This window comes from Falco rusticolus, chromosome 2 (assembly GCF_015220075.1).
Source record: "Falco rusticolus isolate bFalRus1 chromosome 2, bFalRus1.pri, whole genome shotgun sequence".
Taxonomy (NCBI): Eukaryota; Metazoa; Chordata; class Aves; order Falconiformes; family Falconidae; genus Falco; species Falco rusticolus.
The window spans coordinates 79,353,207-79,378,159 of record NC_051188.1 but is presented as its reverse complement, the minus strand read 5'-3'; the positions used below and the strand labels follow the sequence as shown (position 1 = coordinate 79,378,159).

General features: G+C 47.9%; 1 long non-coding RNA gene across 1 annotated transcript; it reads left to right on the top strand.

Moving 5' to 3' along the window:
- Window positions 1-9,284: 9,284 nt before the first annotated feature.
- On the top strand, window positions 9,285-19,815 carry LOC119143355. Its single transcript, XR_005102680.1, has 3 exons — window positions 9,285-9,547; window positions 9,894-10,065; window positions 17,471-19,815. It is a non-coding gene; the product is annotated as an uncharacterized LOC119143355 (long non-coding RNA).
- The last annotated feature ends 5,138 nt before the right edge of the window (window positions 19,816-24,953 follow it).

Genomic DNA, 24,953 nt, shown 5'->3' with positions numbered 1-24,953 from the left:
GATGCCGCTGGCGCTGCTTTGCTGTGGGCTAGGAGTGGCACGTGAGGAGCCCACAGGCAAGGAGGTGGGCCTGAGGGGCAGATTGGCAGCACTGCCACTCGCTGTGCCCACAGCGGTGTCAGTGGTGTCGCGCATCATCGTTGTGACGGCGGGGCTCTGCCCTGCCCTCGCGGCAGTCACTCTCAGGGAGCTCCCATCGCCACTTGGCGTCATGGGCACAGTGTCTGTGCTGCCTTCTCCGCCTGCCATGCTCGACATGGAGGCGGTCACCAAAGCTGTGGCAGGGAGATAAAGGGAGGACTTGGCGTCGGGCTGTGTGCTCGTGCCACTCCCCTGCATTGTGGTCGGACTTTTGCCTTTGCCGGGAGCCGTCATCTCGTGGCTTGACACAGAGGCTGTTGCCGCGTCAGGCAAGGGGCTCCCCATGGAAGATGTAGTGTCCCCCACCTGCACAGTGGCCTGCCCGTGCATGACGACCGTAGAGGCGAACTGTGCTGCTTGCGTCTGCGCACTGCCAGGCGACGTGGGCGAAAGGCTTGTACCAATGGTATCTGAGGTGTCTGCGTTGGGGGACGTGCCGGCAGTGGAATCTGATGGCTGGGGAGTGGTTGTGTCTGAAGCTGCGCTGTGTGTTGCGGAATCTGCTTTCTCAGCGCCCGACCCAGCACTCGTCACAGCGGGAGGGGATGAAGAAGTGGAGGATGCAAGTGCCATGGGTGGGTGGGACGTGATGTCCACGTCCATCCCAGTGATGCCGCTGGCGCTGCTTTGCTGTGGGCTAGGAGTGGCACGTGAGGAGCCCACAGGCAAGGAGGTGGGCCTGAGAGGCAGATTGGCAGCACTGCCACTCGCTGTGCCCACAGCGGTGTCAGTGGTGTCGCGCATCATCGTTGTGACGGCGGGGCTCTGCCCTGCCCTCGCGGCAGTCACTCTCAGGGAGCTCCCATCGCCACTTGGCGTCATGGGCACAGTGTCTGTGCTGCCTTCTCCGCCTGCCATGCTCGACATGGAGGCGGTCACCAAAGCTGTGGCAGGGAGATAAAGGGAGGACTTGGCGTCGGGCTGTGTGCTCGTGCCACTCCCCTGCATTGTGGTCGGACTTTTGCCTTTGCCGGGAGCCGTCATCTCGTGGCTTGACACAGAGGCTGTTGCCGCGTCAGGCAAGGGGCTCCCCATGGAAGATGTAGTGTCCCTCACCTGCACAGTGGCCTGCCCGTGCATGACGACCGTAGAGGCGAACTGTGCTGCTTGCGTCTGCGCACTGCCAGGCGACGTGGGCGAAAGGCTTGTACCAATGGTATCTGAGGTGTCTGCGCTGGGGGACGTGCCGGCAGTGGAATCTGATGGCTGGGGAGTGGTTGTGTCTGAAGCTGCGCTGTGTGTTGCGGAATCTGCTTTCTCAGCGCCCGACCCAGCACTCGTCACAGCGGGAGGGGATGAAGAAGTGGAGGATGCAAGTGCCATGGGTGGGTGGGACGTGATGTCCACGTCCATCCCAGTGATGCCGCTGGCGCTGCTTTGCTGTGGGCTAGGAGTGGCACGTGAGGAGCCCACAGGCAAGGAGGTGGGCCTGAGAGGCAGATTGGCAGCACTGCCACTCGCTGTGCCCACAGCGGTGTCAGTGGTGTCGCGCATCATCGTTGTGACGGCGGGGCTCTGCCCTGCCCTCGCGGCAGTCACTCTCAGGGAGCTCCCATCGCCACTTGGCGTCATGGGCACAGTGTCTGTGCTGCCTTCTCCGCCTGCCATGCTCGACATGGAGGCGGTCACCAAAGCTGTGGCAGGGAGATAAAGGGAGGACTTGGCGTCGGGCTGTGTGCTCGTGCCACTCCCCTGCATTGTGGTCGGACTTTTGCCTTTGCCGGGAGCCGTCATCTCGTGGCTTGACACAGAGGCTGTTGCCGCGTCAGGCAAGGGGCTCCCCATGGAAGATGTAGTGTCCCCCACCTGCACAGTGGCCTGCCCGTGCATGACGACCGTAGAGGTGAACTGTGCTGCTTGCGTCTGCGCACTGCCAGGCGACGTGGGCGAAAGGCTTGTACCAATGGTATCTGAGGTGTCTGCGTTGGGGGACGTGCCGGCAGTGGAATCTGATGGCTGGGGAGTGGTTGTGTCTGAAGCTGCGCTGTGTGTTGCGGAATCTGCTTTCTCAGCGCCCGACCCAGCACTCGTCACAGCGGGAGGGGATGAAGAAGTGGAGGATGCAAGTGCCATGGGTGGGTGGGACGTGATGTCCACGTCCATCCCAGTGATGCCGCTGGCGCTGCTTTGCTGTGGGCTAGGAGTGGCACGTGAGGAGCCCACAGGCAAGGAGGTGGGCCTGAGGGCAGATTGGCAGCACTGCCACTCGCTGTGCCCACAGCGGTGTCAGTGGTGTCGCGCATCATCGTTGTGACGGCGGGGCTCTGCCCTGCCCTCGCGGCAGTCACTCTCAGGGAGCTCCCATCGCCACTTGGCGTCATGGGCACAGTGTCTGTGCTGCCTTCTCTGCCTGCCATGCTCGACATGGAGGCGGTCACCAAAGCTGTGGCAGGGAGATAAAGGGAGGACTTGGCGTCGGGCTGTGTGCTCGTGCCACTCCCCTGCATTGTGGTCGGACTTTTGCCTTTGCCGGGAGCCGTCATCTCGTGGCTTGACACAGAGGCTGTTGCCGCGTCAGGCAAGGGGCTCCCCATGGAAGATGTAGTGTCCCCCACCTGCACAGTGGCCTGCCCGTGCATGACGACCGTAGAGGCGAACTGTGCTGCTTGCGTCTGCGCACTGCCAGGCGACGTGGGCGAAAGGCTTGTACCAATGGTATCTGAGGTGTCTGCGTTGGGGGACGTGCCGGCAGTGGAATCTGATGGCTTGGGAGTGGTTGTGTCTGAAGCTGCGCTGTGTGTTGCGGAATCTGCTTTCTCAGCGCCCGACCCAGCACTCGTCACAGCGGGAGGGGATGAAGAAGTGGAGGATGCAAGTGCCATGGGTGGGTGGGACGTGATGTCCACGTCCATCCCAGTGATGCCGCTGGCGCTGCTTTGCTGTGGGCTAGGAGTGGCACGTGAGGAGCCCACAGGCAAGGAGGTGGGCCTGAGGGGCAGATTGGCAGCACTGCCACTCGCTGTGCCCACAGCGGTGTCAGTGGTGTCGCGCATCATCGTTGTGACGGCGGGGCTCTGCCCTGCCCTCGCGGCAGTCACTCTGAGGGAGCTCCCATCGCCACTTGGCGTCATGGGCACAGTGTCTGTGCTGCCTTCTCCGCCTGCCATGCTCGACATGGAGGCGGTCACCAAAGCTGTGGCAGGGAGATAAAGGGAGGACTTGGCGTCGGGCTGTGTGCTCGTGCCACTCCCCTGCATTGTGGTCGGACTTTTGCCTTTGCCGGGAGCCGTCATCTCGTGGCTTGACACAGAGGCTGTTGCCGCGTCAGGCAAGGGGCTCCCCATGGAAGATGTAGTGTCCCCCACCTGCACAGTGGCCTGCCCGTGCATGACGACCGTAGAGGCGAACTGTGCTGCTTGCGTCTGCGCACTGCCAGGCGACGTGGGCGAAAGGCTTGTACCAATGGTATCTGAGGTGTCTGCGTTGGGGGACGTGCTGGCAGTGGAATCTGATGGCTGGGGAGTGGTTGTGTCTGAAGCTGCGCTGTGTGTTGCGGAATCTGCTTTCTCAGCGCCCGACCCAGCACTCGTCACAGCGGGAGGGGATGAAGAAGTGGAGGATGCAAGTGCCATGGGTGGGTGGGACGTGATGTCCACGTCCATCCCAGTGATGCCGCTGGCGCTGCTTTGCTGTGGGCTAGGAGTGGCACGTGAGGAGCCCACAGGCAAGGAGGTGGGCCTGAGGGGCAGATTGGCAGCACTGCCACTCGCTGTGCCCACAGCGGTGTCAGTGGTGTCGCGCATCATCGTTGTGACGGCGGGGCTCTGCCCTGCCCTCGCGGCAGTCACTCTCAGGGAGCTCCCATCGCCACTTGGCGTCATGGGCACAGTGTCTGTGCTGCCTTCTCCGCCTGCCATGCTCGACATGGAGGCGGTCACCAAAGCTGTGGCAGGGAGATAAAGGGAGGACTTGGCGTCGGGCTGTGTGCTCGTGCCACTCCCCTGCATTGTGGTCGGACTTTTGCCTTTGCCGGGAGCCGTCATCTCGTGGCTTGACACAGAGGCTGTTGCCGCGTCAGGCAAGGGGCTCCCCATGGAAGATGTAGTGTCCCCCACCTGCACAGTGGCCTGCCCGTGCATGACGACCGTAGAGGCGAACTGTGCTGCTTGCGTCTGCGCACTGCCAGGCGACGTGGGCGAAAGGCTTGTACCAATGGTATCTGAGGTGTCTGCGTTGGGGGACGTGCCGGCAGTGGAATCTGATGGCTGGGGAGTGGTTGTGTCTGAAGCTGCGCTGTGTGTCGCGGAATCTGCTTTCTCAGCGCCCGACCCAGCACTCGTCACAGCGGGAGGGGATGAAGAAGTGGAGGATGCAAGTGCCATGGGTGGGTGGGACGTGATGTCCACGTCCATCCCAGTGATGCCGCTGGCGCTGCTTTGCTGTGGGCTAGGAGTGGCACGTGAGGAGCCCACAGGCAAGGAGGTGGGCCTGAGAGGCAGATTGGCAGCACTGCCACTCGCTGTGCCCACAGCGGTGTCAGTGGTGTCGCGCATCATCGTTGTGACGGCGGGGCTCTGCCCTGCCCTCGCGGCAGTCACTCTCAGGGAGCTCCCATCGCCACTTGGCGTCATGGGCACAGTGTCTGTGCTGCCTTCTCCGCCTGCCATGCTCGACATGGAGGCGGTCACCAAAGCTGTGGCAGGGAGATAAAGGGAGGACTTGGCGTCGGGCTGTGTGCTCGTGCCACTCCCCTGCATTGTGGTCGGACTTTTGCCTTTGCCGGGAGCCGTCATCTCGTGGCTTGACACAGAGGCTGTTGCCGCGTCAGGCAAGGGGCTCCCCATGGAAGATGTAGTGTCCCCCACCTGCACAGTGGCCTGCCCGTGCATGACGACCGTAGAGGCGAACTGTGCTGCTTGCGTCTGCGCACTGCCAGGCGACGTGGGCGAAAGGCTTGTACCAATGGTATCTGAGGTGTCTGCGTTGGGGGACGTGCCTGGCAGTGGAATCTGATGGCTGGGGAGTGGTTGTGTCTGAAGCTGCGCTGTGTGTTGCGGAATCTGCTTTCTCAGCGCCCGACCCAGCACTCGTCACAGCGGGAGGGGATGAAGAAGTGGAGGATGCAAGTGCCATGGGTGGGTGGGACGTGATGTCCACGTCCATCCCAGTGATGCCGCTGGCGCTGCTTTGCTGTGGGCTAGGAGTGGCACGTGAGGAGCCCACAGGCAAGGAGGTGGGCCTGAGGGGCAGATTGGCAGCACTGCCACTCGCTGTGCCCACAGCGGTGTCAGTGGTGTCGCGCATCATCGTTGTGACGGCGGGGCTCTGCCCTGCCCTCGCGGCAGTCACTCTGAGGGAGCTCCCATCGCCACTTGGCGTCATGGGCACAGTGTCTGTGCTGCCTTCTCCGCCTGCCATGCTCGACATGGAGGCGGTCACCAAAGCTGTGGCAGGGAGATAAAGGGAGGACTTGGCGTCGGGCTGTGTGCTCGTGCCACTCCCCTGCATTGTGGTCGGACTTTTGCCTTTGCCGGGAGCCGTCATCTCGTGGCTTGACACAGAGGCTGTTGCCGCGTCAGGCAAGGGGCTCCCCATGGAAGATGTAGTGTCCCCCACCTGCACAGTGGCCTGCCCGTGCATGACGACCGTAGAGGCGAACTGTGCTGCTTGCGTCTGCGCACTGCCAGGCGACGTGGGCGAAAGGCTTGTACCAATGGTATCTGAGGTGTCTGCGTTGGGGGACGTGCCGGCAGTGGAATCTGATGGCTGGGGAGTGGTTGTGTCTGAAGCTGGGCTGTGTGTTGCGGAATCTGCTTTCTCAGCGCCCGACCCAGCACTCGTCACAGCGGGAGGGGATGAAGAAGTGGAGGATGCAAGTGCCATGGGTGGGTGGGACGTGATGTCCACGTCCATCCCAGTGATGCCGCTGGCGCTGCTTTGCTGTGGGCTAGGAGTGGCACGTGAGGAGCCCACAGGCAAGGAGGTGGGCCTGAGGGGCAGATTGGCAGCACTGCCACTCGCTGTGCCCACAGCGGTGTCAGTGGTGTCGCGCATCATCGTTGTGACGGCGGGGCTCTGCCCTGCCCTCGCGGCAGTCACTCTCAGGGAGCTCCCATCGCCACTTGGCGTCATGGGCACAGTGTCTGTGCTGCCTTCTCCGCCTGCCATGCTCGACATGGAGGCGGTCACCAAAGCTGTGGCAGGGAGATAAAGGGAGGACTTGGCGTCGGGCTGTGTGCTCGTGCCACTCCCCTGCATTGTGGTCGGACTTTTGCCTTTGCCGGGAGCCGTCATCTCGTGGCTTGACACAGAGGCTGTTGCCGCGTCAGGCAAGGGGCTCCCCATGGAAGATGTAGTGTCCCTCACCTGCACAGTGGCCTGCCCGTGCATGACGACCGTAGAGGCGAACTGTCCTGCTTGCGTCTGCGCACTGCCAGGCGACGTGGGCGAAAGGCTTGTACCAATGGTATCTGAGGTGTCTGCGTTGGGGGACGTGCCGGCAGTGGAATCTGATGGCTTGGGAGTGGTTGTGTCTGAAGCTGCGCTGTGTGTTGCGGAATCTGCTTTCTCAGCGCCCGACCCAGCACTCGTCACAGCGGGAGGGGATGAAGAAGTGGAGGATGCAAGTGCCATGGGTGGGTGGGACGTGATGTCCACGTCCATCCCAGTGATGCCGCTGGCGCTGCTTTGCTGTGGGCTAGGAGTGGCACGTAAGGAGCCCACAGGCAAGGGGGTGGGCCTGAGAGGCAGATTGGCAGCACTGCCACTCGCTGTGCCCACAGCGGTGTCAGTGGTGTCGCGCATCATCGTTGTGTCGGCGGGGCTCTGCCCTGGCCTCGCGGCAGTCACTCTCAGGGAGCTCCCATCGCCACTTGGCGTCATGGGCACAGTGTCTGTGCTGCCTTCTCCGCCTGCCATGCTCGACATGGAGGCGGTCACCAAAGCTGTGGCAGGGAGATAAAGGGAGGACTTGGCGTCGGGCTGTGTGCTCGTGCCACTCCCCTGCATTGTGGTCGGACTTTTGCCTTTGCCGGGAGCCGTCATCTCGTGGCTTGACACAGAGGCTGTTGCCGCGTCAGGCAAGGGGCTCCCCATGGAAGATGTAGTGTCCCCCACCTGCACAGTGGCCTGCCCGTGCATGACGACCGTAGAGGCGAACTGTGCTGCTTGCGTCTGCGCACTGCCAGGCGACGTGGGCGAAAGGCTTGTACCAATGGTATCTGAGGTGTCTGCGTTGGGGGACGTGCTGGCAGTGGAATCTGATGGCTGGGGAGTGGTTGTGTCTGAAGCTGCGCTGTGTATTGCGGAATCTGCTTTCTCAGCGCCCGACCCAGCACTCGTCACAGCGGGAGGGGATGAAGAAGTGGAGGATGCAAGTGCCATGGGTGGGTGGGACGTGATGTCCACGTCCATCCCAGTGATGCCGCTGGCGCTGCTTTGCTGTGGGCTAGGAGTGGCACGTGAGGAGCCCACAGGCAAGGAGGTGGGCCTGAGAGGCAGATTGGCAGCACTGCCACTCGCTGTGCCCACAGCGGTGTCAGTGGTGTCGCGCATCATCGTTGTGACGGCGGGGCTCTGCCCTGCCCTCGCGGCAGTCACTCTCAGGGAGCTCCCATCGCCACTTGGCGTCATGGGCACAGTGTCTGTGCTGCCTTCTCCGCCTGCCATGCTCGACATGGAGGCGGTCACCAAAGCTGTGGCAGGGAGATAAAGGGAGGACTTGGCGTCGGGCTGTGTGCTCGTGCCACTCCCCTGCATTGTGGTCGGACTTTTGCCTTTGCCGGGAGCCGTCATCTCGTGGCTTGACACAGAGGCTGTTGCCGCGTCAGGCAAGGGGCTCCCCATGGAAGATGTAGTGTCCCCCACCTGCACAGTGGCCTGCCTGTGCATGACGACCGTAGAGGCGAACTGTGCTGCTTGCGTCTGCGCACTGCCAGGCGACGTGGGCGAAAGGCTTGTACCAATGGTATCTGAGGTGTCTGCGTTGGGGGACGTGCCGGCAGTGGAATCTGATGGCTGGGGAGTGGTTGTGTCTGAAGCTGCGCTGTGTGTCGCGGAATCTGCTTTCTCAGCGCCCGACCCAGCACTCGTCACAGCGGGAGGGGATGAAGAAGTGGAGGATGCAAGTGCCATGGGTGGGTGGGACGTGATGTCCACGTCCATCCCAGTGATGCCGCTGGCGCTGCTTTGCTGTGGGCTAGGAGTGGCATGTGAGGAGCCCACAGGCAAGGAGGTGGGCCTGAGAGGCAGATTGGCAGCACTGCCACTCGCTGTGCCCACAGCAGTGTCAGTGGTGTCGCGCATCATCGTTGTGACGGCGGGGCTCTGCCCTGCCCTCGCGGCAGTCACTCTCAGGGAGCTCCCATCGCCACTTGGCGTCATGGGCACAGTGTCTGTGCTGCCTTCTCCGCCTGCCATGCTCGACATGGAGGCGGTCACCAAAGCTGTGGCAGGGAGATAAAGGGAGGACTTGGCGTCGGGCTGTGTGCTCGTGCCACTCCCCTGCATTGTGGTCGGACTTTTGCCTTTGCCGGCAGCCGTCATCTCATGGCTTGACACAGAGGCTGTTGCCGCGTCAGGCAAGGGGCTCCCCATGGAAGATGTAGTGTCCCCCACCTGCACAGTGGCCTGCCCGTGCATGACGACCGTAGAGGCGAACTGTGCTGCTTGCGTCTGCGCACTGCCAGGCGACGTGGGCGAAAGGCTTGTAGCAATGGTATCTGAGGTGTCTGCGTTGGGGGACGTGCCGGCAGTGGAATCTGATGGCTGGGGAGTGGTTGTGTCTGAAGCTGCGCTGTGTGTCGCGGAATCTGCTTTCTCAGCGCCCGACCCAGCACTCGTCACAGCGGGAGGGGATGAAGAAGTGGAGGATGCAAGTGCCATGGGTGGGTGGGACGTGATGTCCACGTCCATCCCAGTGATGCCGCTGGCGCTGCTTTGCTGTGGGCTAGGAGTGGCACGTGAGGAGCCCACAGGCAAGGAGGTGGGCCTGAGGGGCAGATTGGCAGCACTGCCACTCGCTGTGCCCACAGCGGTGTCAGTGGTGTCGCGCATCATCGTTGTGACGGCGGGGCTCTGCCCTGCCCTCGCGGCAGTCACTCTCAGGGAGCTCCCATCGCCACTTGGCGTCATGGGCACAGTGTCTGTGCTGCCTTCTCCGCCTGCCATGCTCGACATGGAGGCGGTCACCAAAGCTGTGGCAGGGAGATAAAGGGAGGACTTGGCGTCGGGCTGTGTGCTCGTGCCACTCCCCTGCATTGTGGTCGGACTTTTGCCTTTGCCGGGAGCCGTCATCTCGTGGCTTGACACAGAGGCTGTTGCCGCGTCAGGCAAGGGGCTCCCCATGGAAGATGTAGTGTCCCCCACCTGCACAGTGGCCTGCCCGTGCATGACGACCGTAGAGGCGAACTGTGCTGCTTGCGTCTGCGCACTGCCAGGCGACGTGGGCGAAAGGCTTGTACCAATGGTATCTGAGGTGTCTGCGTTGGGGGACGTGCCGGCAGTGGAATCTGATGGCTGGGGAGTGGTTGTGTCTGAAGCTGGGCTGTGTGTTGCGGAATCTGCTTTCTCAGCGCCCGACCCAGCACTCGTCACAGCGGGAGGGGATGAAGAAGTGGAGGATGCAAGTGCCATGGGTGGGTGGGACGTGATGTCCACGTCCATCCCAGTGATGCCGCTGGCGCTGCTTTGCTGTGGGCTAGGAGTGGTAGTTGGGGATCCATCTTTATAGGGGTAAGGGCTTCTTGATGCTGAGCTGAGGCTTTTGTAGGTTAAGGCAGCACGTCTATTTACTGTGACTTCTTTTTTGGTAGTGGATTCTGGCTTCATTTTTGGAATGGCGGTGTTGTTCACCTGGCTCTTGGCAGACACTTTAATTGAGGTCCCTTTACCACGTTGTGTCATGGTCATAGTCTCTGTGCTCCGTTCTCCTTTGAGAGTCCTTGTATTGGAGGAGGTCACCAGTGATGTTTCAGGATGCGAAAGGTATATCTCCATATTTTGTTCTCTTGTGATTTTATTTGAGCTGTGTGCTACTAGGCTTTTTGTGCCTTCTGGCTCTGTATTCCTAGGTGTATTTACGTAGTTCTGAGTGCTGTTATTTGTTACGCTTGTTGCTTCTGTCAGTGCCATAGTAGTGTTTGTACCTGTTCACATTTTAGAAAGAGGGCTGTGGATATTTGCATTGTAATTATGTGAAGTACTTTATTACTCTCTCAGGTATAATTTTGTTCTTGTTTGAAGATTTCATTAATCTTTCTCATTTTCTTTTCTTTCCTTTTCTTCCTGTTTTCCAGTGACATATATTTTTTTCTATTCCTTAACTACCATGAGATTTCTATTCTATTTTTTTCATCTTCATAGATTTAAGGAGCTCTTTACCTTACTTATTTCCTGATAATATTTTTTTCTGAGTCATTTTAGAGATTTAAATTACCTTATTATATGCTTTACTCTTTCTACTCCAATAACCTTTAATTTTTTTATGTTCTTCTTTTCTTCCTAATGTGATCTCTTGTACACTTAGATATATGTTTTATTGGTGGATGGACTTGGTAGTGTTAGGTTTGTAGTTGAACTCGATGAATTTAAAGGTCTTTTCCAACCCAAATTATTCAATGATTCTATCATCTCTCTAAACTATCTAGAAAATTAATGAGGGAATATAATAATGAATGGGATGCATTTTTTTCAGCATCAATTTCTCCTCAGCTCTTTGTGTGTATTCTATTATTTTTATTTCTGTGTTTTGCAAGGCAGTTATGTCTTTCTTATTTACTAGCTGTCAGGCAGGAGAGAAAGATTTTTCTGTGTGTATCTTTATGTTGATGTTCCAAATCATTATAAACATGTGAGAAAATTAATTGTTTTCCTGTGTTTACCTGTATCTCTAACTATGAATAAATTGTAACTAGTTTATTTCAGAAGTATGAGAATGACAACGTTTCTAACACTCCTGAAGTTTCTTTGAACGTAAAATCAGATCCTTTTCCCTTTGTGGTTATATACTCTGGCTAATTTAGGCTCATTTTATTTACTTCAACAAGCAATCTAACCTTAATTTTGAGGAATGGTTTTGTTCCTACTAAAACCACAAGCATAGTCTTCTGTCTCATGTTAATATTACTCCTCAGCAAGAATTAGTTATAATACTGGGTCTTTAGTTTTGTTTATAAAACTTAAAGTATTCTCAGAGAGGATATACTGGAGTAGCTCTACCAAATTCTTAAGAACTACATTAACATCTTTTGACTCTACTTACCTGTAAAACCAAAGTGGTATTTTTCTGTCATTTGGTGCATACATAAAAGCCTGTAATGTAACAGTACATATTTTGCAAAATTCCTCCTGCAGACTGATACATTTTCTACATCCCAACACAGCTTGAATTGTAAGACCTTGTGCTTGTATCCCTCGGATTATTACAAAAAATACTGATCACTCAAGAAACTTACACTCATCTGCATTGAGTGACGTAAAACTAGACAGTAAGAATGAAATAATGCAGCCCTCTGAATTTCTGCTATTTCAAAAAACTTTTGCAGTACCATGAGAATACAACATAATTAATACAATCTAGTCCGTGCTGTCTTACGAGTCTTTTCCTGGAGAGTCTCTTGGGGAGGGGGGGGTGGGGGGCTGGAAATTGGCAAAGCAGATCTTTCATTGGTTCATTGGTCTCATAACTAAGCCTAAGGGTAAAAAAAACTTAATAAAATCTGGTCAGATACTGCACGTTTCATCTTTTAGATGAGAGCTTTCCAAACATTTTGCTCTAGTTCTTTTGTCTACTTACAGCTTTATGTCCCTACTAAAATATCTGCTGAAATACTACATGTTCAAGAGAGATAATAATAACAAAAAAGTAACTGTAAATATTGCATGTTGTTACATTTTATATTGATTTTTAGCCATCCAGTCCCCCCTGCCCTATTATTGTTTCAAATATATCTCAAGGACATCCTCTAAATATGTATCAATGGTAAATAATCAAATAGATTTTAACTTACACAGAAAAGAAGAGAAAATGAAATGCCAAAGGTAATTCCAAGTCCCCATGTTGAGTTTTCACTCCTTGCAGTACTCTTTCCATTTGTAAACTGACATTTTGAATTGAAGACTTCAGTAATTTAAACAGAGGTGAGGCTGCATTGTTACATCTTGGCCTCAGCTAATCCCTCACGCCAGTGGGATCACAGCCAATGTAAGGAAATTCTCACACCTGACCCGTAGTATAATAATTTCCAAAGTTTTCTGATGAAGTATGCTTGCTTTTCTATAGTGAAAAAAAGTCTGAGTGTGATCCAAGGTCTAGTGAGTCAAAAGGAAAGACAGAATTCAGTGAGTAGTGCATCACACCCGAACATCTTTTTGTTCAGGGTATTCAATAAGCAGAATATTCTAACAACCCTGGGTCTAGGCAATGCATGGCTAAGATACAGAACTGAGAGGCCTTGAGTCCAAAAGTCTTGCCCTAATCAGGAGATACAACTTTTTTCCTCCACATTTTCCTGTACTTTTAGTTATTTAGGAGTAAATACTTAAGTATTCAGTTCTACCTTGTATTTTTATTGTATTAGAATGCCAAATTGCTAGAAACGTACCAGACATCAGCCTTTGGTTTTCCAATACTGTAAAGAGGCTGGAGTGGTGATAAATCTCTGCTACTTCACCTCTTTAAACTAGGTAGAAAATACTGGATCAACAGGCCTCTCATTCTTAGCTGAGTTTCTCCACATTTTCTTTAGCAGTTAAGTTCCTCTTAGCCATAGGCAGTTGATGTGGACAGTCACTGCTGGTTGCCTGCTTTGGGTCACAACTTTACCCCAATGATATCACAACCGCCTTCCTTCTTTTCTGTGACAAATCATTATAGAAACCCCAGACCTCTGGGTGCCTGTGGGCTCATCAGTAACTTCAGTATTTACATTATGTCATATTTTTAATGCCCTTCTCTGCCTGAGGTTTATGCTGATAAAAGCCCTTATTAAATTATTTTTGGTGGGATTTTTTTTCAGCCACACTGTGTGCAAAGGAATGCTGCTAAACAGACAGCACTTGTGGTCCTTTGCAAAGGGAAAGGGGTCCCTCTTACTCTGCAGGACACCAGGACTTAATATCTGCCTCTCTGGGGGGTGCTACCAGTGCTGGCACAGCAAGAGCAGTGAATGCACTTAAATTTCCTACCTTCCCTGTCTGGAGTAGAGTGGAGTGGAGCAGGGTAAGGCCTGAAGAAGGAAGACCATTACTTATCTGAACTTTTTGCAAGTTTTTTATAGATATGTCAAGACCTGGCATATCTATAACTACCTAAATTCTAGATTTTGCTCCTGCAGTTAAGTTTTCTGAAAGTGGTTTCATTTTCATTTTAGTTTGACAGGGAAGTAAGATGAAGGCAAATAGTCCTTTAAATGAACCCAGTAAAGGGTACTGTTCTCTGGTATGAGGTAGCAGATTTCAGCTTTGTGCCTTGTTTAATGTAGGAACTCCTGATGCCATCAGATGTTTTCTTAGCAATTGCTTATTTACAGCTTTAGCTGAAATGCTTAAAGAATGCATATAAGCTATTTCCTCTTGTATAAGTAATTGTAATTCCCATCTTCCTTTTATTTAGGAGGTCAATGTCTTCAGGATCCTCCCTCTCTTGGACTCCTATTAGTCTAACACCAGTCTTTAACTCGTACTCAGCTTGGGCACTCTAATGACATTACCATTCCACACACAAGGGTGGTGTTTGGACCTATGATTGTTTGGACAAAAAACGTACAAGCAACAATGCTCCTGCAAACTAGAGCCTTCTGTCCTTATCAAGGAATGGGCAGGATATGCCACTCCCTACCTTTCTTAACCAGGATCTTCTATGAAATGAGAGACATAGAAAATTGGCTGCAAAGTCTATTGTCAGGTTTTTAACTACCTTGGAAGTAGCACCACTGTTTTTTAGTATACAAAGACACTTACCTTGTATGAAAATAAGTCCTTTATGAATGAAAAGAACAAAGCACGTTCAAATTTAGTAGTATAAGCATATTTTCACTAACATACAGCAAATGACATATTAACTAAAAAAAAAAAAAAAATCTTTTTTCAGGGGAATAGATACAGCAGGGTGACTGGTTGCTTCGTTACAGCCTGTCACCAGAGCTGAGGTTTGGATAAGCCTCTCTGTTAAGCAGCCTCGATTCCACAGTTTCTCTTTTTACACCTGTAACAATCTATGCCCCAAAAGTAAACTCACTTCTAATTCAGCTTGCTATATATTTTATGATAAAAGTTGCTTTCTGGCAAATACAGAACAAGTTTTACCACATGCCTCAAAGATATGAGAGTTCCCAGTATGAAATTGGTGACCCCTTACAAATTTTTTAAATGCTTGTTGACTGATCTCACCAGCCTATGAACTCAAGACTGGACTGGTCACCTACTTCTTACATATATCTTTCAAAGCTTGTGAGCAAACTCAGGTTACACCTAGAGGCAGGAGATGAAGATAAACAAGGAAATAACAAGATTGCATTGCCATATAGTTCACTTGCTAAAACCTTGGCATTCCTTTGAGATGTTCAGAGACTCTGGACTTTAAATTGCAAAAAAACCCTTAAGATATTGATTTCCATCTGCTTAAGAATACGTCATCAGAAACCTATGTTTACCAAGGCCTTAGCTTCTCAAAAAAAGGATGAAGCTAAAAGAAATACCGAGGGCAGCTGAATTGGCAGAGGCAGTGTCTTTTATTAAGTCAAAGAATAAAATGAGGAGAAAAACAAAATTCTTGTGGGCATCTAAGACCCTCAGCCAACTTGAATCACAAGCAGCAAATATTGGGGAGAAACACTAGTTACTTCACAGCTGAAAGATAAACAACCATTTTGAGGTACTCAGTTTTTGAATGCTCCCTTCTGCCAGCTCTCACCAAACACTTCCAAACTCTCACTTGCCCATTTATTACTCAAAGATGAAATTTCTTGGGGAAATCACAGTTCAGGGGAGGAGGATAGTACTGTTTTTAACTTCTTTTATTGTGTTGTAATACCAAACTAACATATCCAAGAACCTCCAAAACTGTGTCAGTACTGTCAGTGAGGATGTGTATTGCTCTGTGGGTGTTGGGAGTGAAAGAAAAAGGGGGTTTTAGGTAAGAACTGTATTTTCTACAGGTATAAGGGTGTCTGTGAAGCCACATAACTGTTAATAATCATAATCTGTTCCACTATGTTCTTATAATAGTACTAAAGGAGCTCTGTAACCAAACTGTTCCCATACAGTAATGCCTGTAAATGAAACAGCCTCAGTCAGAAGCAGAATCTACCTGCACTGTCACAAAGTGCAGCCACAATACGGATTTCAGACAGACAAACCCTCTTGCCTTCTGCAGTCACTCAAGAGGTTTCTGCTGGAGAGATAAATGATTTTTTTTTTTTTAATACTAGCTGTGGCTCAGTGACATTTCCAGCTCACATTCTGTATCATTTTACAAGTACACTTGTCTAAGAATTGCTCTATCATGGAAATTTTTTTTCAGCTATTTAATATGTGAACTTCATTCCAGAGAATTCAGCCCACCTGAACAATGTAAAACTGCATTATTCAGTGGAAATCACTGAGTTTGTTCTAGTATCGGCCTATTATATATTAATTCAAGACTGTCTCTTAGGTTTTTTATTTTATGTTTTCTTTCTCATTAATCATGCATGGAAGTGAGGTTCTTCCCTGTCTAAAACTGCTTCCAGAAGAACTGCCTTCTCATTTTGCAATTTCAGCGCCAGAGAGAATATGGGGTTTTTTTCCAACAACTCTCCTAATTGCAACTGATTCAAGCATTTCTAATTCAGCAAATTTCTAATTCTTGTGACTCCAAGAAGCACAGATATGATATGTATTTCCTACTGGTCCCAAAAGTCCAAGACCATTCAAAGTGTATAAGTTTAAATGTGCACTCAAACCTTACTGGTCATGAGGCTTTGAAGTGTTCTAGAGAAAAGAATAATGCTGAGGAGCATTAAAAGTTAATCAGATATAAGGAAATTAGATGGTATTAGCACTAGGCATTCAAAGGAAATAAACTGTTTTGACCAGAGATCCGAACAGCACAACATGTTCCAGCAGGGTCCCTGCTCCTACATTATCCATACTGAAGACCTGATTGAAACAAGCTGGATTTCCCCCTTGTGTCTTTACATATGGTGAGAAAGCAATCTGAGGGAGGTACAGGAGTATTCTTGTCCCTCACCCCAATAGGAAATCAGTGTTCAAGGGGCATTTCGTAGAATATGGGAACCATGTAACTCCCCCACTATAGATATTGTGCACATAGGTACTGATATAACTCTGTGAAGCCACTTGTTTTTTAACACACCATGTGAGCTACGTGTTGTGAGACCTCTTTTTCATAGACAAAGTGAGGGCTGGGGGCATTTATTTACTCACAGCATGATTAAGAGAAAAATTTCCTGTCAGGCTCCTGAACAATCCAGTTGATAAGAAGGAAGGAAATTTTTCTCTTGTGCTACACAGGACTTCCAGATACCTTTAGAAGGTTTCTATTCACTAAGGCTTACCTATACTTCACTAAAGACATGCCTGTGCCTGCAGTCCTCCTGCTCATGTGTGGAGGAACTAAGGAAACCCAAGTCATTTATGGGCCCTGAGGCCATAAACCATGCTACCATTTCTGAAATACTCAGTCAGTACCCCTTGACGACAAATCACAGTGGGCTTTATGCATGTGCATATTACATAGATGGTGAGACAATTCTAAGGTATGCTTTGTGACGACACTGACCCACTAAAAAGCAGCACATTGCATGTATCTTAGTCATTTGGGTCTCAGTACAATATGAAGGGAGGGAAGGGGAAGGATGCTCACAGGTGGCTAAAATGACTTTGTGGTTCCCTGACCACAAAATCACACAAAAGCCCACTTAATTCAGGGAAACAATTCACAGGAGCCTTGAACTCTTTCAGCTTCCATCTCCTCATACCGAACTATTTGAAGCTCAGCCCAATCAGGCTAAGAAAATTCATGATCTTGGCTTGAAAAAAAAATGAAAGAAACCAAAAGGAAACAAACAAGGGCAAGAGGTGGCCCTATTTGCCTTCTAGATTTGGGGAACTTTAAAGTTCATGTCAAGTACTTTTTGCTGCATTATAATTATTGAAAATATAGGACAGCTTGAGGCCTAAAAAAACCCAAGTGTCATCAAACAAGAAGTACCAGTCTTGCAATGAAAGAAAATGGGTTTCCTAGAAAATATTCCTGTTTAAAGTTGGCAAAGCATAGTTACTTTTGTGGAGGGCTAATGAGGCATGGGGCTGAGAGCAGAGAGCCACAGAGGTAATAAGTGTTCTTCAACTAGCTCTGATGAGATGAAATCCACATTTTCCTTTACAGACTTGCATTGGATTATCCCAGAAAGAGCAAATGGAAGAAAAATCAAGTACAAAATACCAAGACAATAGTAAACAGCATAAATAAAGAATCAGAGATACAGCTGAAACAAACCCATACCCAGAGTTCACAATCTAACTCAGAAACTGCGGCTTCCAAACAGGGATCTCATGGACTGGTCAAAATGCTCTACTCCGGAAATAAGAATAGCAGAAAATAGAGAGAAGCTTTCTGTGCAGGAAAGGAGGTATGTCTTCTAGGAGAGAGGAGGTATGTTCTGCATCTGAGCAGGGCACAAAAACAAAACCACACCAACATCAGAGAATATGTCTGCCTCACCCAGTAGCACGGCACAGAAAGATCCTTGAGACAGAACCAGCCAAGGTGGCTCTGGAACCAGAATCAGAAAAGCCCTAGTAATCTTGATGTTCCACCACAGATAATTAGACTAGTTAGAATAATTAGAATAATAGGTAGCACTGTGCTAATGAGACTATGCTGCTTCTGTGATTTCATTAGCAACTTTTCCTGACTTCCTTCTATGATGTGCAGATGCATCAATTTGCTTATAGCTATATCAGGGAATTTGTAACACAGCACTGCATAAAGCTGTGTAGTCCCCAAAAGTCCAGTTCTCCGCCAAGCAGCCTCACTGTCAAAGCTTCAGAACCACATTCAAATCGTCCACTGCCAGACAACAAATATCCATGTTAATCATAAACCACAGATGAAGATTAAGAAATTAGCTGCGGGTTCCAGGGTAGAATTCAAAGGACAGCACTCGGCCAAGGATTATTGGCAGCAATGACAATATAACTTCATTACGTAGAGTAAGCGTCCAAAACTAAAACAGTGATTCCCAAGGAAGATACTCCTGGCTTGGAGGCTTGCTGCATGGCATCTAATGCCTTTCTTACAAACTAACAGATCAGAATTCTCTTAATGTGGCTACTGACGCTCACTACCAGCAGTTCTGTTTCCCTCTTCACGTTTTGCTCTCCTGATTTCAAAATCTTTTCTTTTTTCTCCAAAATAGGGCTTCCTAGCATCGCTGAGATATTTCCCATATATAGAAGATCTACATTCTGTAGCATAACAGTTGTAACTCTATGTAGCATGTCAAACCTCCTACGGATGCAGACATAGGTGTCATGGAGAACCTCAGAACCACTTCTTGATTAAAACATCAAACAGAGCCTCTGTGAAATTAGCTCTTTTTCCAGGTGTGCTACAACCATCTTTTGAAACCCTGAACATATGGTCCCATCCTCTGTCTGCAAAATGAAGATTTACTTTATTTATATGGGCTACTTAAATTGGTATTCTTTGAAGAAAAGATAACTGCTGGGACTACTGCTTCCATGCGTAAACATGTATACATTCTGAGATTGTGACTTCTTATTGGGGGGCAACTGTTTTATGCTGCTAAGATTAGCAGACAGAAGATTTCTTGCATTTAACAGGTGGTTTGAGGCTATAGCAATGCTGAAATTGTTGTTGAGAGGGGCTCTTTGCTCACTCCCCTGCTGTCTGGTTTTGCGTTGGTTGAATAATACAGCCACAAGAGACAGCTGACCAAGTTAGCTCATCTATCAGAAAGCTCTTTTCAACAATTTTTCATCTTCTTTGAAGGATCCATTTTACCAGTATCTGCCAGCCACCAAATCCTGGAATTTGAAACAACTGCTGAGTACATAAGGCATATGGTAAGAGAATAGGGTGGAACAGCTCTTCTTGGCAGCTGCCAGGTATTAGATTGACAGGGTTGTCAAGTCATGTTGCAGCTTCAGTGCTTTCTGTAAAACAAATCCTGGTGCAAAACCAGCAACTGCGTAGAAACATTTTTGTCCCACCAACATAGTCCAAAACCAGACCTCTGATACAGTATATCTACCGTTATGATCAATTGTTTTATTTCACCTACCACACACTGGAACAAAGAATTCTTTCAATAAGCACCTTTTTCCTACAAATAGTGTTTCATGATATTTTCAAGAAGCGTATTTTGTAACTCAGTTTCTCCTCTTACCAGCCTTAGTCCATAGAAGTGAGCGACACAATTTTGAAAATTCTTTGGGCTCAGCCTGGGTGCAGCAGGCATGAGAGCCACAGGAATCACTGTGTTCTTTCAAGACTTTAAACTTTTACCTCATATTGACTCAGAACTCAAAATGTCACCACTCTCCAAATAACTTCTGAAACAAAATGTTCTGAAAAAACTTTTCAGTCTTAAGGAAACTTTTGATTGCATTATGACTGAATGGTCTGGTTTTGACTCTTAATCCGAGTCTAAATGCTTTGATTTCCCAACTGTATAAAATTGTAATGTTATCTAAAAATCAAAATTATAAAGGCAAAATAAAACCTATTTGACAGTGTTTTGGAAATAAGTGTTGTGATAACTTCTCCCTGGTAATTTCAGTGAAATTAGTGTGCTTCTCAGAGAGAGTTTCTTTTCACATAAACAAGATTTTTTTCAATAGTGCTGTTCTCAAATCAGCAAAAAAAAAAGTGAAAGACCTTTCAATGGAGCAGTTTTTGTCAAGGATTCCTCTATGTTCATAATTTTCTTTTAAATAATTTAGGTAGTGACTATGCAAGAAAACCTTGCTCCATCTTAGGTTACCCTTTTCCATACCTACAGACCTTTCATTAGAAAGCATTAGCTCTGCTACAAAATGATGCAGAGTATCACCACAGCCAGGATCAGGATTCCATTGCCTTTTTCCTAAAGAGCTATGATTAGCTTCATGTGGCTGCACAGAAGGCACAAGGTCAAGGTTTTATGGAAAAAGAGTGTCTTCATCTAGAAATGGGAAGTGAAAAAGAGGTGCCAAAAGATCATTATCAACACAGATATTGAAAAATAGAAGCTATGCTCCTGGACCCCAAAGCTAGAGACAACAGCTGCCTCAAAATTACAGTGCTTAGAGCTCATCCCTCTAAAGCAGGTGTCTCTTGGAGAGAACCAGAGAGTGAGCTAACAGTTGAGTACTGCAAAAGATCAGAGGTTTAGTGAGTCAGCTCTCTCCCTTATCTCTTTTTGTTCAGAGAAGACATTTGTGGAAGCTTTTCTCTGATTTTTCCATGGAGGCTCCAATCATGCCTTCTCCATTGCCTTACTGACGTGTGCCAGATCTAGAAGATTTCAGGACTAAAATCAGAAGATGAGACCATGAATAAAACATACTTATGCTAAGGGTATGTGGGGATCTCTTTTGGCTGTGGAATAAATGCTAAACATTAATTAGTTGCTGTGCTAAATAAGCGGTTTCTTTCCAAGAATTCACTCTATAACTTTGGCTTAATCAACTGTGTTTAGCAGCTAAATATTCCACATTTGAACATCCTTGGAATACAGCTGAGTTTTTACAGTCTGGGTTGGATCCCCCTGCACAAATAGCACAAGGGCAACGGAACTGCTCCCTGCTAAACGTTCAAGTGACGAACACTGTATATCTCACTAGTCCAGTAGAGGAACACACAGGCTGTTAGTTCAAATATTCTTTCACTAGTTTAAGTTTTCTTTCACAAATAATTATTACTTTTGCTTATTAGCAAGAAGACAGCTACAGCCTTTTTTTCTAGACAGGTAGCCCTTATATGGAATTACCCCAGGGAAAGTCTGTGCTCTTTCCTCCTTAAATACAGTAAGTAAGTGAAGGCATAGGTAAGGTAAATGACAACATAATTAACATCTTCAAAGGACTGAGCATATACAAAAATGAGATAATAAGTGATGCATATAATTATACAAATATAAATATTATATGCATTATAACATGCATTACCCTGAAAGTGTGCACAACATCAATATAAATATACAATATGACTCTCCCACCCCTCTGCCTATCCCCAGCACCACAATAGAATGTCAATGTAAATTACTGCAATTAGTGACAAAGTTAATTCCATGAATATGTGGATTATTGAATGCTTCCAGCTGCTTTTTTACTCCCCATGAAGTAACAGTCCCAAGCTTTGTGGATTTTGAAAAAAAATTAATTACCTGTAATGACTGCCTAATGTACCTGGTATGGCAGCACAATCCCTTTTTGTACTCCAGAGCTACACAAAAATGACCCTGTGCAACACAGGTGTGGGAACAAGGAGCTGGCAGCATTTGTGAATAGGGTACAGATAGCTTAAACAGTCTTGGCTTGCTACCATATCAAGCAGGATAGACAATTTTTTAGTGGTCTGCATAAGTTCATGAAGGACGATTTAGCTTAAGGAATGACTTTTAATTTGCCTGCGATGTTGCTCTGGTGCAATTCAAAACCATCAAGCTCCTTTCTAAGTTAATGTAACTGCAAAGCAAGGGCAGCTAGGCTTCAGCTCTTCATGCCTGTTCCAACGTTATTTATGAGGAAAAATTTTGCAAGTCAGATATTGAAACAGCAAGGGCTTAGCTGAAATGTAAATTACTCTTCTGGAGCCTGCCACAATTAATGGGAGGAGGATGGGACCCATATTCTTGTTTTGTTCAGTTTCAGGATTAAATATAATGGAAAGCTTTGTTTCCTTGTTATTGTCTTCCTCTGGAGACTCCGTTGGGAGATCAAGGACTAAGATTTGTCCCCTAATGTTATTTATTTGAGCCTTAGTTCTTTACAATGCTCTTTTCTTCTCTCACGTTCTTTAATTTGGTCTGATTTGCTCTCTCAAAGTGATATTAATTTAATAAATTCCTAGCCTACCCTCTGACTTTGAAGAACTTCTCCTCCACCAGCCTTATCTGTCCATAGCTTTCAAAATACACATGCAATAAATTAGCATCTTTGTCTAGCAAGGATATTCCCAGAAACAAAGGGATTTATTCTAAGCAAATTTAGCTGAAGATCCTTCTCTAAAACACCAATTCTTTCAAAAAAATTCTTCATGTATGAGCTCTCCAAAGGAAATAAGCCTGAGAAAGTGCAAATTAGACACAACACCTGAAACTTTTCTTCAGATTGTGAATTTGCATCTAGTTATGGCTACAGATCTTCTCTTGAATTCCTCAAGTATTTAAACATTGTTCTGCTTCTTGAAACATTGGTCATTTAGCAGAAATACTGAATGCCCTGTGCTCATTGTTACTGCTATGACTTTGAAAAGTCATACCAGTTTAGTGGTAATGCCATAGTCACTTCAGGGATCTCGATAACTTGCATGGCAGCACACTGCTGATAGTGAGGATCACAGCTTAGCAAGGCACTGGAGTGTTTAAGTACAGAAGAAAGGCCGTAAGTACATGTTTACCATCAAGCAGGTGCTGCTGAATTACAGTTTGAGGCCACACAGATGAGTCAGGAAAGCATTTCAAGTGTAGAATGCACAGGATAACAAGAGTACCTATGATCACTAGCAAATAAAACAATACTACAATCATTAAAAATATTAACAATTAGCAGAGCAAACTCCAAGTCCTCCAAGCCAGCCACTGGCATTGCCAAAGTCATTTGACTTCAATGCCTAAGGACTGTGAAACACACCCTTAAAGTCTGCACCTTTATAGCACCTGTTGTTTGAGATTTTCAGAACGTTTTCCTAGCATGATTTGGCTACATTTCATAAGGCACCTGCCCCAAGGGTTTCTCTAAGCTGTATTTCCCTGATTTTATTAACAGTGAAACTGAGTGGTTAGATATCTGGCTCAAAGTACTTACACAAAAGAGTTCCTGAAGCCTATGAATACCACCACTTAGAAGCTAGAAACCTGTCCGCTTTTGCCAAGGATAGCTTTCAAGTGAGTGCATGCAGCAGAGCAATTGGTACTACAAGAGGTGAAGAACTGGTATGTTGACATTTCAAACACTTGGAAAATTTTCTATTTCCTGGAAGAAAGCTTAAAAGCCAAATAAATTTAAGTGATTAAACAACATGAGGAGATATGTAACCTGTTTATTTACTTCTACAATAGGAATGCAAGTTGGAGAGAGCTGTAGGTAAAAATTCTTGCTATATGGTAGGTGAACAGAAACAGAGATGCTTTAGGAATAATACTATATTTCTATATTAAGAAAATCCCGTTTGTTTTTGAGAAAAAGGCCGCACCACTTCCTTATGATGTATGTGTCACAGTCATGGTGTGAAATCAGCCGTTCCACTGAACTTATTCAAATTTTGGACATTTCATTAAATGACTGGCAATACAGAAATGGTATTACAGTATGTACTAGAATCTGTCTTTCTCAAACATTTTATGTAAGATGAGGCTGGCATTCCTGTTAGTCCTGGTATGAACCTTGGCTCTACAGGCATCCTGTTGCACTAAGAGTGGACAGAGGAATTTTTTGCAGCACATTGCCTGACATACAAATTCAACTCAAGACCCCACAATTTCTATGTGATGTGATATGGGTAGAGACAAGCCCCTAGACTCCTATTATGAGGTTACAGTGGATGAATCCATAACAAAACTAGCAGTATGTGACCTCTGCCCCTGTACAGGAAGACTGATCACTGAAGCATCTAACATCAGTTTACTCTCAGCAAAGTCTTCCCAAAGGGTAGTGGTAAGGTGGGATTAAAATGAGAGCTCCTAGCTTTCAGAGAGCATTTAACCACTCCCGAATTATTTTTTTTTCTTCTCTTCATGAAGCAACTTTTCTGGGATTTATTTCTCCAACAAGGAATGTAGGGAAAATCCAGATATTTATGGCAGATTCCTCTAAGAGTCATCTTTCAAGCAAGGTTTCCTCGAGGATCTCTTTAAAATTTCAAAAGTTGTACTTGAGCCAGACAGTTCACTGGTTTGTGCATCCAGAGCCAGGGCATCACTGCAGGCCCTAGATGTTAGAAAATCACTGCCCTTTGGTCACTCAACAGAAACCCACTTGAGGATCTTCATGGTTGTGTCTATGCTAATCCTAATCTCTATATTCATACCGTCAAACTGGGTGATAGATTCTCTTGCCATGAAATCATTAAGCTGAACCAATAATCAACAATCATGGCACATTGCAGAAGAGGTCAGGATACTTCTGTGGCCTTCCTGTAGAAGCTCACAACCATCTATAAGTATAGCACATATGCTTAAACTTTTAGTTCACCTTAACCTGGTAGTGCACCATTTCAGTTTTGTGCACCGTTTCACTATATCAGCATGACTTAGTATTTGTTAGAAAGTTCTCACAATCGCCTTTCACTAAAGACTTTGAGATGCACTTCTCCTCTCCAGGCTGACTAAGGAGTGCTGTACCTATAGTATGAATGAATCATAAATGTTCCTTCAAGAAAGGAAGAAACTGTTACCTACTGATAAGTAGAGGACTTCAAGATGCATTGTCCATATACACATTTATTACTGATTCTCCACCGTCTCTCTGATCAACAGGTTTCTGCAGGCGAATGGAAACCACAGTGTATAAAATAGGTTGGGTGTGGAGGGTGGTGTACACCCCTTTGTGTGGAACATAAGGGGAGGTGGGTGCAAAAGCTACTGAAATGAAAGTCTTAGTGCTAAGATCTTTATGACATATGTGTCCTTACACCATACAAG